The sequence below is a fragment of the Petromyzon marinus genome, chromosome 2 (assembly GCF_048934315.1).
Source record: "Petromyzon marinus isolate PM22_M1 ecotype Great Lakes invasive population chromosome 2, UKy_Petmar_22M1.pri1.0, whole genome shotgun sequence".
Lineage (NCBI taxonomy): Eukaryota > Metazoa > Chordata > Hyperoartia > Petromyzontiformes > Petromyzontidae > Petromyzon > Petromyzon marinus.
The window spans coordinates 2,335,123-2,348,628 of NC_133668.1; the positions used below are offsets into that span (position 1 = coordinate 2,335,123).

At 47.5% G+C, this 13,506-nt stretch overlaps 1 long non-coding RNA gene across 1 annotated transcript in view; it reads left to right on the forward strand.

Moving 5' to 3' along the window:
- The first annotated feature begins 876 nt into the window (after positions 1 to 876).
- The window catches only part of LOC116949607 (uncharacterized), a 41,230-nt gene continuing 28,600 nt past the window's right edge, over positions 877 to 13,506 (forward strand). Inside the window, exon 1 of the long non-coding RNA XR_012942657.1 lies at positions 877 to 1,551. This is a non-coding gene — a long non-coding RNA (uncharacterized LOC116949607). The remainder of the gene's footprint in view (positions 1,552 to 13,506) is intronic.

The window sequence follows — 13,506 nt, forward strand, 5'->3', positions numbered from 1 at the left end:
CAGCCCTGCTTGAACATAAATTATGACAGCAAAGAATGGATGTCGAGGGGCTGCCGAGAGCCAAGACATGCAATGTAACGCCAAGACCACTTTCAAGTAGCTCGTTGAATAGCCCATCGCGAATAACGTTGACCCCATTATCCGCACGGTTATCCACAGAAAAAAGTATAGCAGATGAAAGAACAGGACCCCTGGATAATAGGAGTATTTGCACATCTAACGGGTTCCTGTCGTCGAAACTGCTTTCTGTGTTAAGCTTTACTGTGGTTATGTTTGTTGTCCTTATCCTACACCTCCGATTAGCGCGGTTGGCTGCGTACGGCGTGACAGAAAGTTCAACATGCACACACAACAACGCACGAGACCGCGATAGCCCCTGATTATCATGGTTGGCTACGTACGGTGCGAAAGACGTTCAGCACACGGAGCACACGTACGAGTGGCGGCTAATAGATGTGAGAAGTTCGGGCAAGGGGAGTTTACCCCGTTCGTTGGAGCCATTCGACACACACGTGTGACTTCGAGGCTGTACCCTGCGTCACGTTCATACAAAGAGGCCAGAGCCTTTTGCTTCGGTAACGTCGTCTGGTGGCGAGCAGTATTCAGTGTTTCCTTATCCTGCAGCGGGGGGGGGGAGGACACACACACACTGCTGTGACTGCCACCACTCGTCACAGAGTCGCATTTCAGAAGAACAGCGCGTCTCTCCCTGTTTTGCTCCGCATTCTTGGGTCCGGCGTTTTACCATTACCTGCCTTCGAAATTTCGGCAACTGTGCATAATAATTGTGTGAACCGCCAAGTGCTTTTGCGTGACAGTGGCACGCTGCTAAAGCTAATATAATTTAGTCTGCAGGCGTGGGGGCCAGACGGCGTTCGAGCAGACGCGTGCATACATTCGGATTCTTTTTTTTTTCCACACGGCACCCGTTGGGAGTCTTCCCATTGTATTCATACAAAATGGCTTTAGTGCTGCCCTTTGTCAAAAGGACAATTTTTCTTTCAAAAAAAAAACACCTGCTTAATCAATTTAGGATAGCCTCAGTGTCCTCCCCCAAAATAACAAATAATGGCAAAACCTGTAATCAAATTAGTTGACCGTGAGTCTTGAGCACCATGATCAGGCAGTGACACCGTTAACAATGTCTGCTGCACAGCAGCTGTTTTGAAGGGGTGATTAAGCGAACACATTTCTATAGGCATAAAAGCCACGGATTAGTTAATCAAATCAATTAATTCTCACTGCCCTTGTTATCCAAGTTTCATCGCCTTTCTTATTTAAAACTTGCCGCCAGCGTGTGGTGTTTCTCAGGTGATGTCATGGACCGTGAGCAGAATTGCCGCGGCGGGATTTTGGCCGGAACAGATGGTGACAAAAGGCTGTTGCCAAGCCTTGGCGGGAGGAATCTGGGAGGGTTAATGCCGGATTGTTTGTTCCAGGTTTTGCTGGGGGTAAAAACGTGGCCCAAGAAAACCGCCCACAGAGCCATGCGGTGCCTGCCCGCTGATTCTTTTGTTCGGCAAGCGGCCGTTCGTTGAGGCGCGGAGAAAGGTGGGTTTGGCGCTGGGTTTAATCTCCAAGCGTGGAGACTTTGTTTTTAAAAATGATGGCATACTGGGTATTAGCCTCTCCATTGCACACGGAACATAAGAGACAGTGTGCTGCATTTGGACGAGACTTCTACTCGGCGTCCGCTGCCTCCTGCTACGGCAGATTTTATTTACACGGTACTTTTATAAATTACAAATGGAACCATTATGCTTGTCATATATATTATTAAACTGCATTCGGCGCGAGCGCATTTATCAAGTGCAATTTACGGCATGGTCAGTTTCCCAACCAGAGCCCTCGCTTAAGAGGCGATATTGACGGCTACTTGTACCGAAGTTTGTACAGCACACCAGGCAAGATGATTTGGCATCACCGGTGAAGAAGCAGCTTGAAGTGTAAACATTCCGCAGGGCAGGCCATCTGCCATGGCCACAGTCAGCTGTCGCATGCCCCGATGCTCGCCAACCTGGTGGTCTTCAAGGCCTCCAAACCGAAACAGGTGGCCCCAGATTACTCGTCCTCAAGGTCTTCCAGCGCGAGCGTGGCTTCCTTGCCAGATTTCGTGCCACGTGTTCACTCGTAGACGACGCCGTCCATCTCGCGAGTGCTCCCTTCGATAGGGTGGAGCGTATTTACTTTTTTTTTTACACGAGAGCTGGCAGACTCCGAATCCATAATTCCTAAGCTTACGATTGCTCCACTTGCGTAGTAAGTATGATATTTTCACCTCTCGGTGTTTTTTTTTGACAATACAATTGTGACGCTCACTTCTAAGTTTGCTTCCATTCACTTGGTTCCCTCTAAGTATGACACGTGCTGTTTCAGCGGCTAATAATAACGCAGGCACTTATGCACGCTTTATTTATGCACGTATGAGTGTACGTGGCCATTTTAAATGAAATATATTTTAATCAGCAGGGATGTAGGACAAATCAAAACTTATTTGCCCACGGAACATCCAATTGAGCGAAAGTAGCTTGTGACTCTTTGCGCCAAAATATTCCATCGATGTTCATTGTTTTGCAGATGACCTAATTACTGTGGAGCATTGTTGAATTCCGCGTGTCGGGGTGCTTTCACTTCGTAACGGTGCAATGTATTGCCCTCCTCTTTCAACACAAAGTTATATACGCGGCGGAGGACATTCTTACGGTGATTTGCGTCATAAGGCGTCGCAATAACGCGTCAAGTGATTGCCTGTTTCGGTGATGACCGGGCCGTGTAAATGTGGGATGCTAATGCCCTCGTTTCGTTATGGATTGCCGTGTAGAAATTAAAATGCTGCGCGCGAGCCTCCCGCACACAATGGCAGCCGCAGGGGCTCGCAGGATGAAAGAGAAAATAAACAGCAATTCAGGCAGGGAGCAGCATCTAAGAGAGGTCAGGAGCTTTTCACAATTAATTGCTGGGTGCTAATTCTATGAACACAAAGCGAGTATAACACGGAAAAAACCGAGAACCTTGAACCATCAACAGATGAGACTTAAATCAACTTCATTGCACAAATAAATTATGGATAAAGACCTGCTTACACGCAATGAACTATGCTCTACTTTTTGACTCTGCCGGTTTTATATCCATTATTTATTTTGTTTACTGGCCACTAAAGTGGCTCCCGTTTCTTGGATTTATTACATTAAAAAAACTTTGCAAGAATTGCATAGAAAACATTGGCAACATTTAAAACAAAAATTTACATCCTTTCACGTGGAAGATTAAAAAAAAACCGTCCGCGGGGCCTCCTCGTGTGGGAATTGTTGCTCACGTTGGGGGGGGGGGGGACGTCACTCATTGAGAACCCAGGCGAAGTACAACGCTGTCGAGAATGTCAGGCCGGGCGCTGCCTTGGTGGTTGTTTGGTGGTGGTGTTGGTGATGGTGGTGGTGGTGCATCGCCCGTCCCAACCAAACGCCACGCGAGACAGGCAACAGTGGGGAGCTGACCCGTCGAGTGCCATCCACTCCGAGGCCTGACAGACCGAGTTGCCTTGTTGCTCGTGGCGTGCCAATGGGGCACTCTCTCTAGCCGTCGCGTGTCTCACGGACAGAGCGTTTATAACATCAGTTTAACACGCAGTAGACTTTCGCGACCAATATCATCCATGAGAGGTTTTTCGGGTTAGATCACGTAAATATATAAATGTCGTGTCGTTAAACCCGCCACCACCCGACACAGCCAACTAGCACGGGTTGTCACGTAACCAGAACGTGGCCAATTCGTCACGAGTACAGCAACACCGGTGTGTTGGAGAGCCAAGCCGCAACGTTCGACGTTTCGCCAGCAATTGCCGGAGCAGGAACGCGCCGCGCTCTGCTCCACGTCGCGCCGTCTGTGCCTCTGGACACGCTTTGACTTCTCGTTGTTACTCGGAGGATTTTGTCACGACATCGGTTATATCGAAGGGACTTGCGCGTACGCGATTCGGCGCGAGTGAAGTCACGGCAGCGACTGGAGGCTGCTGAACTTTTGCGTGCACGGACAATGTGAGACTCCGCCCTTTTTCCGCATGAACAATAAACTTGCAATCTATTCCTGAGGCGGTTCTTCTTCTAAGCGCACCGTTTCTCATGTTGGATGTAACTGCTGCATTGTTATCGTTACGTGCGGTTTGTTTTTGCTTGGGTGCTGTACTTTACTGCTTCGTAATAATGGCTTTTATCCTTTTTTGTTGTTATTTGCATTCTAACCACAAGTATTGTGGTTAATGCAGGCATGATTCGTCGTTAAAAAGGTTTCCGTTTTGTTGCCAGAAAAAAGGGGAAAAACCTATTCTGATATTTTGGTACTGGCAAAGGAGGTCCCATGATGTAGAAGCTAACCCCGAGCTCCCATTAATCTGATAGTGGCATTGTCTTTGTGCTGTGTACGCCTTTTGGCTTCCTCTGGTCTAACACCGTTTGAGACGAGGCTCAAAAGAAAGCTGTCTCTGGTGTGGGCCAATCAGTTTTAATGACAATGCATATATTATCAGAGTGGTTTTTTTTTGCATTCTGACCACAAGTACAGTATTGTGGTTAATGCAGACATGATTCCTCGTAAAAGGTTTCAGTTTTGTTGCCAGAAAAAAGGGGAAAACCCCTATTCTTATAATACAGTGGAAGACAAGGGAATGAATCAGCGTAAACTGGTGGATTGTTCGATGCGTGCATCAACAAGAGGGCAACCGGGTAACCCCGCAGTAAACCTGGGACAATTGGGCCAACCGTTGGGCCCAGTTGACCCAACGTTTGGTCAACTTTGGCCCAACGTTGGGTCAACTTTGACCTAACGTTCACTGGGAAGAAGCGTTATGCCATTTAAACTCAGGGCTGCACCTTTGTTCACGGACGCAGGGTGAGCATGCGGCGCGCTTGGACACAGCGTGGAGGGTCGCCGTCTCACTTGACCCTTTCCTAACCTTGCGGTGCAGCTCCTCAGACGTCACCACCACCATCATCATCATCGCCGCCGCCACCATCCATGGGCAGAGAGCCCCGAGTGGTTGTCCACTGCACGTTTCGTCATTAGCTTCCACTTTCCTCTCTGGCTTGTGCTGATTTTTGCTCAAGCTGTTGCCGCATCTTTCCGGCACAAAATCCTCTTATGTCAAGCCACGCACCGTGTACGGACACCTCCGAGTTATAAATTGAGCACCTCTCCGCATGGCCACTGCCATTGCGCCTGCTCGTGTGCCAGCGAAATCTGTAACGGTGCCGTGTGTGGGAAAACATTGTCGCGGTCCAACGTGCGGGTGTGTGGATGTGTGGGTTGTTGGGTGGGGGTATGCATTAGTGGACACGAGAAAACAGTGCTTCACTTGACAGATGGAAACGCGTAGCTGTCCCAGTGGGTTTACGCCGCAGACACCTGGTCGTTTCGAATTGCCTGCCTTACGCAGCACTTGTGGGTCGGTTTATGACTGCCACCACCCCCGCCTTGGGGGTGCTGTTAAAGCCCTCGAAATCCGTCTCGCCGCACCACTCACGTTAGAGTGCGCGACAAAGCGCCGCGCGCCTTACGGACACTCGACGGCCACCACGTGGCACTTCCCCCATGCGCGACCGTTCCTTCCACCTCCGAGACCTTTCATAAACGCGGCCATACATCAGACAGATTGATGACGCTTTAAATATTGTATTACTGATAATGTACCGGGGGCAGAGGGGCGGTGGGGGTGGTGAGCGATGCTCAGTGTTTTTATACCCAGTGACCGAAGTTCAATGCCCAGCCACGGCTAACGTCAGTGGCGTGTCATATCTGAACGGGTCTTCCGGTCAACCGAATGATGAATAAACTCGTACCTGACCAGCGTGGTGAAGTATGGCAGAACGAGCCCCATGAGCAATACGACGTGAAGACGCATCCCGCACCTCCGATGAGCACGGTGGGCTATGTACGGTGCGAAAGAAGTTCAACATACACATTCGTCTAGCAGTGCATACCCACAGGACTGTAAGTGTTAATAGTGCTGTGCTTTTGCCCGATAAGACGTTTTTGTTGTTGTATCGCTGTTTGCGAGTTTTCAAAAAATGAAATCGAACTTTTCCCTAAAAGTGTAGCACAGTGCACACCTCGGGCTGCCGTGCAGCGAGGGATGAGGCTGGGGTGGTGGAGAAGAAATTCGGACATTGGCTTCAAAACTGCACAGAGTGCACGGCAAATCGCAAGACGGACACACTTCACTCGAGCCAGCGTGCCACGACGTTTTGTGTCAGCTGCGGGAATACTGGCACGCTGAAATGCAGGGTGCTTAAAAAAAAATGTTGAACACTTCTGAGAATTTGCAACAATACCGCAAGAAATGTGCTGCTGCCTCCGGGCTCTGGAGACCACCTGGAAAAGATTCCAGGCCACGCGTTGACAACGATGGCGAACAAGTGGTGAGGCCTCTTGACTTTTTGATGCTATTAACATTACATTTGTTATCATGCTACAGTGTATTATCCGTTCTTTTTCCATAACAAACTATAGTCCCATATAAGTGGGTGCATTTTTTTAAGCATCCAGTACACTCAAGTGTCCACAAATGTACGAAGGACACGTGGAATCGTAGACCCTCCGAACGACCAGCAGTGTGAGCAGTGACTCTCTGTCAACGCGGCATTGTGTTCACTTCATAGCTGGAGATACAAGATGGTCAATTCTCAAACGCTTGCCTCTGTAAATGTCTCAATCTCTCGGTCAGGTACTGTGTTGTTGAAGTATACTGTAGCAATTCTTGTGTATACGCCTTTATAGAATGAAGTCTGCAATGAACGCCTAATTCAAGGTCTAAGGATCGCAACCCTCGTGGCTGTGACATTCCTCGAAGACACTGGTGGTGGAACCATGAACCACACCAGGACATCAGCATTTCCCGTAAATGGGGAATTGAAGACAAGCCACAGCATTGCGATTGTAGCCACGCAACCCAAACTATGGACCACATGGTAAACCACGTAGTCTGCGCTCCTTCGATGGCAGATTAGCAAAACCACACGAACTCTCTCCTGAAAGTTCTCTCGTCGTGGTCAGCAGACGTCGAATATTGCCATCTCGCTCCTGAACACATTGCCATCGTACACAGGAATAGAATAGAATGACATATGGCTGTTGTTGGTTCCAATATTAAAGCAATGAGTCATGAGTCCGTGCGTACACTACATTCCTGCGGCAACTTGTTTTCACAAAAATAGCAATGAATCTTCAACTACTGCAGAATATCATAAAGTACCGTGCTCTATACAACACTGCACTATACTTAATTTAGAATTTCTTAACTGTTTCAAATTACTTTGGGTACCATTAGTTACGCTACGATGGCACACCGCATATCTATAGAGACGCTAATGCAATGTATTGCGGACCCCTACAACACGTGTGTAGCTTCCTTTCCCCGTGTAAGAGGGACCAGGTGCTTGCGTCGGGTACGGCTATGAATCTGTTAGGCAAACTGGCAGTGGCTCCAAACGTTTCAGCTTGATAGAAATGTCGTGGTACACGATTGTGGCTTTTTGGCAGAGATAATTTGCAAGCACATTACGGGCGCTGCGACTGGAGTTTCACTCCATTATAATTTTCGCAAATTGGTGGTGGGGCATTACATTAACGGATATAAAATCTCCGGGTTCCACAAATCATGTGGGTACGGCTGTGTCTTTAAGGGGGCAGCGTAAATGTTTAACAAGCTGCAGCTGCCTCGGAATTAATCAAATAAGGAGTGATGAGCTCCCCCTACATGGTGCTGTAATTACATTGTTCCGACTACACTTCCAATGCCATTGATTTCAGATGAGATTATCTCCGTAAACATCGAAACCCTGTTCCACATCGGATGACAATTTTGAATAGAGAGGAGATGCGGGGCGAGGGGGCACCACGTGGCTCATTTAAGCGCGTATATATTTTTGTACGTATAATTTTGGTAGTGGCAATGATGGCATGCTTAACTCCAACCGAAGAGCTATCATCACCACCCCCAAAATATTTTAGTAATCCCTCAAAATTGTACATGACTATTATTATTACTACAACTACTACTTATTTACTCAGGAGAGTCTCACCGAGTCTCGACTCTTCTTCAGTAGGGGGGCGATGTTGACACGCGTTATCATCCCATCTGAGTAACCTGCAGGTGATTTAGCAACATTTGGGATTTTTTTTGGCCAGAACCAATGTGACAATGTATGGGATTTATTTATTATTATTATGGGAGGAAACAGGAAGACCCAGGGAAAACCCATTGCACATCAGCCGGAGAAGATACAAACTCCACACAGAAAGGTACCAGAGTGATGAATCAAACCCAGGTGCGTGTTGGTGTGTTGTGCAAGTGTTACGACCACTGCAGACACCTGCCACCCACAATGACAACAATGTCTCATTATTTTTGTTTTGTAGAGTGAATTACGGCTCATTAAAACCTTCATTTAATAGCTCTCGTTGTTACGGACGGTACACAAATGTCAAGACGTGTCAATGGAGATATATCTAACGCCACGTGACTCTGTGCACTCCTAATGCGATGGCTGGTGCATCACTCCCATTCGATGCGACACCACAGCAGCTGTTGCCTGAAAATGCAGTCGTGAGCTCCCAAATGAGCAGGGTGGCTCAGGTGTCAGACTCGGCGGTAATGTGACCCCGTGCACCAGATGCAGCATTTCACACATTTCCACGAGTACAGCTTTTGGAGACGTGCAGAGATAAAGTATATATTGTTTGCTGCATGCAAGTTTGTAGACATTTCTCGACGTTAACCTTGTTGTGAAAGAAAAACAGGAAGTGCGCACTTTTTTTTTTTACTAAATTGATTTTCAGTTGAATGTGCGTCTTATCTTGCCAGCATTGTCATTCATTTCCAGGCAACTTAATACTCCTATGAAATGTAATGGGTCAGATTTGTGCGTCTCCAAAAGCTTCCCGCTTTGCAGCGTGATAAATCGCCACCATTTCTAGACTTTCTAACTCTATAAAGGTTCCACGAGACTGCTCAGAAACCTGCATGCCAAACCTCTGAGCTAGATAATGAAAACCCCAAAAGGTTTTTTTTTTTTTGGCATTCTCTTCGGTTTTTTTCCCGGCAATGAATTGCCTGAAAGCCGCATTGTACGCCTACAAGGACACTTGTTGGGGAATACTTTAGCAGGGCGGGCGAGAATCCAGAGAAGGGCGGCGGACAGAGAACGGCGAGGGGGGAAAAAAAAAAAAAGGGGGGAACGGCAACCACGTGATGAGCCACATCCACGACTCGGCAGGTGCAATTAGCGCTCGCTTATGATTTACACGACGACGACGACGCCAAAGTGACCGGTCCTCCTTGTGGAGTTGAGAAAGGAGACAGACAGGGGCGCCTTTTGTGTGGTCCGGTGCGTTCGTCCGGGCAGTGTTCAGCGGCTGGCGCTGTGGCCGTGTGGACGTCTCGGTGCGACGGTAAATCATGCCAACGGTTGGCTGTTGTCAAGAGGTGGGGGGGGGGGGGGGAGGTGCATTGTTCAGTAGAGTGAAAAAAAAAACCGTGGCACTCCTTATTTTGGCGATAACGTCTCTCTGTGTGTGTGTTACGCAGATGATAACAGCTCCTCGGGAGATCTTGTGGGACGAGATGCAGGAGGGTTAATTGTGGAGGTCCTTGGGAATGGCTCCCCTTTAATAATGAGATGATGACCGAACCCCATGTCACATGCACGCAGCGCCGGCACCGCACATGCATTGCCCGCTTAACGGCCTCTGCACTCGCGTTGCCTGTCAGATAAACAGTTATCACAAAAGTGTCACTGACGTGAAGTATCGGTGAGCGTCGGAAAGTCCTCGGACAATTTGCCCCGCGATAATTTACAATCGATGGTCATTTGTGGATTATTACATAAATAAGCATTGTTAGCTGGAATATGTGCCCCACTTAACGCAATTATGGTATCGCTGTCAGTGTAAACAAGCAATTCCCCACGCGCCTCAATGGGTTTCAGGTGATACCGGCAGCGTATGAACCTCGGGGCCTCGGAGGCTCGTGGTGCCTCTCAGGTTTGCCCGCGATACCCCCTTAGGGTCATCCAACTTTGTCAAGCAGAATGAAAAGAATTCCCCTGACGGCGACGATGCCCTCCTGTTTCAGAGGCGTGCTCACACTTCTATTAATAATGCAAATAAAATAATCTTGATCGGCATCATTACCGTAAAGGTGCCATCCAAATTGTTTATTTTTTATATAAAATATTTCAATCGTCTGTTTCAAGGGGTAATTGTTTCTGCCATTGCGTCTGTTCAGCCACCGAAATTGTGAACAAATTTGAATGAAATCATTGCAGTGGACTTTGCATATATTTTCAATGTGAATGCCTATTTACAGATATTAAAATAATCAGCATCGTATGTATGTTGAACTTCTGTTTCGCACCAAACGTAGCCAGCCGTGCTAATCGGACGTGCGGGTGCTAATCGGATGAAGGCCAATCCACTGCTGGATGAAGGCCTACCTTAACCATCTACAATTCATCTCACTCCTGCACGTCAACTGATCTCGTTCCTCCCTCTCTCCAAAAAAAACCGTGCAACTTTTATTTGCGCTCGTAACGCATCAATGTCCAAACATTTGTTAGCTGGTCCTAGTGACACTCATGCTTTCAGAGACCTGCAATGGGGTTGCTACGCCCTGGCCACAAAAATAAGCACAGTTTCTCTCATTTATCTGAGAGAGAAAATAATTGTGCCAAAACTTAATTCCACAAACAGAAACATACTTTTTTTCATATAATTCCGCTAGAGAATCACTAATCCAAACTCAACTGGGACGCTAACATTTAAAAGTCTTGCATTTTCTTTCCCGAAGCATTTTAAGCAGAAACACTTTTACAATGCAAGACGAACAAACTATTGTGGGTCTGTGGCTCCTCTTCGTCCCTTGAATCTTAGGCCATGCGTTGAACCACCTGCGGCTGAATTCCGTGTGGTGTGGACTCAAAGGTGGGGGATGCTTGACAACTTTTGCCGGGTTGCTGTGAATTTAGTATTCTGTTCTGACTCTCAGCAACATTGTCATTTTGATCGCACACCCTGCTGCTGGTTGGGTAATGTAAAACACATGCTGCTCTGACCTTTAGCATCATCACAATGCCAAGGAAGTGGCATTTGTTGGAACATGACAGAGGATTTAATGAAAGCAGCTGACATTTCCAAGGCTATTAAACCTGTCTGCCACACTGTTGCACCTGGGTCAAACACCATCAAGTATTCTGAGCTCCGGCCAATGAAAACAAACCCTGTAAAACATCTCGGTTGGATACATTCTCTCCTTAATGGCTCTGCAAAAAAAAAGCACCGGTTGCAAACCTGGTTGTATCCGCAAAGGTCAATATCTTTTGTGATGCCACGTTGCTCTCGCCTTAGTGTGACACTAAATCTTTTACTGCTTTTGCATCGCTATCGATGTCTTTTTTTGTTGTTGCTGTAAAATTCAACCGCGTGAAGTGTAGAAAAAGCCACGTTTATCTTGATGACGAAACTTTTACATCAATTCTCTTTGATGGAAATACGATTTTGAACGTGATATTTATTTGATTGAGAAATTGCGTTTCTTTAAACATAATGTAAGGACCTCCAACGTAAGGAATAAGTAATGCACAATGTACACGGATTTACTTGTTACGTTTACATAATTATATTAATGACTACTACCTCAAACACTTTTATAATTACTGAATATTGTTATTGTATTTTAGTGATTATATAAAAAAAATCAGTGTCAATCCAAACAGACTTATTTGTCAATTGCAATCGAAGCGCTCAATTTTTTTCCCCCAAAGATATTTTTGTTTTTATAAATCGCAGGGGAATACATATTTCAGTTGCCAGAACAGAGTACTGCACAGTTTTTATTTTAATTCAGTAAACCTGTGCGCGTACAGTATACAGTGCACATTGTGCGAGCACATTTGATCTCTGGCTGCACCAACGTGGGGTTGTTACTGTTCATGAGGTTACAGGAATAATAGGAGTTTCCATAACACCGGCAGATAACAGGACCGTGCACAAGAACACCTGCGGCTTGGCAAACCCACACCTGCCTCGCTGGTCCGAGGCCGCCTGTATGCCTGTCGTGTGAAGGCTTGCCGCCTCTGAATGCATGAACTAACAATCAGGGCTCGAAAGATAGACACCTCACGGTAGCAAAACAATCGGCGAGGCCTTCAGAACCGCCCGTGCAAATGCTTTGCCTTGAGTGATTTTCAAAGTTCTCAATTCAGTCATTTGCGGCGTGATATTTTAATTGGGAGAAAAAATGTGCAACCTGATGCGGGCACGCAATGGCCAACTCTTGCGAACGGCGTCATGTGGGATCTGTGACGTGCGTAGCAATATTCTGGTTATTACACACCGCAGTGATAACCCGGGCGACCGCTGGATTCGAACCGTGAACAATCTGCAACAAGCTGTGAACGTGCTACCTCTAGGCCACGTCATAGTGCTTGCATTGTCTTCAGTGGTGTATTACTGCATTTACGCAATTGGCAAAATACAGGGCTTGCAGATTCCCCAAGAGTGCTTACCTGATCAATAAAAACAGGAGGACCCTGGAAAAGCCGGGAGAAAGTGGGCAACTCGAGCCGTGCTTTTACCTGCGAGTGGTGCCGGGGACTTGGGTGGTGTCTCGTGCCCAAAGGATTCCCAGCAGCTGTGCGCGCATCGCTCCGACAACACGACGTGGCCACGACGTACGACAAACGGGGCATGTTGCATGTATACGACCCCACCGTCGGTCGACCGGTGGATGCGGGTCTCCTCACACCACGCTCGTTGTGATAGACTCGTATCTGTCATCCGGCATTTGAAGAGCAATTGACGATTATTATTTGGCGACTGACAGTTTCTTCGACGGGGGGGGGGGCTTTTTGACCACCATTCGTCATTGCGCGGTCATTGCCGGTCCTGTGCCCTCTGCCGCCCGCCAACGTAGGCGCACGGCCCATAATTCCTGAACACCTGGTGTTCGTGGTGCTTGCACACCCAAGGCGCTGTCCGGGCTCTGTCCCGCTTAGCGTCTGAGATCTGACGAGATCGGGAACATTCACGGGTTTTATTTCAATCCCATATATATAAAAGAAAAGTAATGCATAGGGACCCTACGTTCGAAAAGACATTCAGCCCTGCTCATCTCTCTTAAGCCAGTGGTAGAAATTCCACATTTTTATAGCAGGGACCACTCTCTCCACGGGACTTCCCATACGGCCACGCTCGTTTGACACCGCTGGAGGGATAGTGGGGCTGCGTTGACCTCCGAGTTGACCTCACAACCTAAATAGTTGTACGTCACGCCATAGGGCAAATGTTATACGAAATGTAAGCTGCGTGGCGTTATCGAGGCGCTCGGGCATGCAAGATGTGTGCAGGCATTACGCGTTCTCGTTTCGAATGGGGATGGGACTTCTGAGAAGCGATTTGTTTCACTGGCCAGGGAGACTTCGGCTTGGATTGATCGTGGACCCTCGACCTGTTGTCATA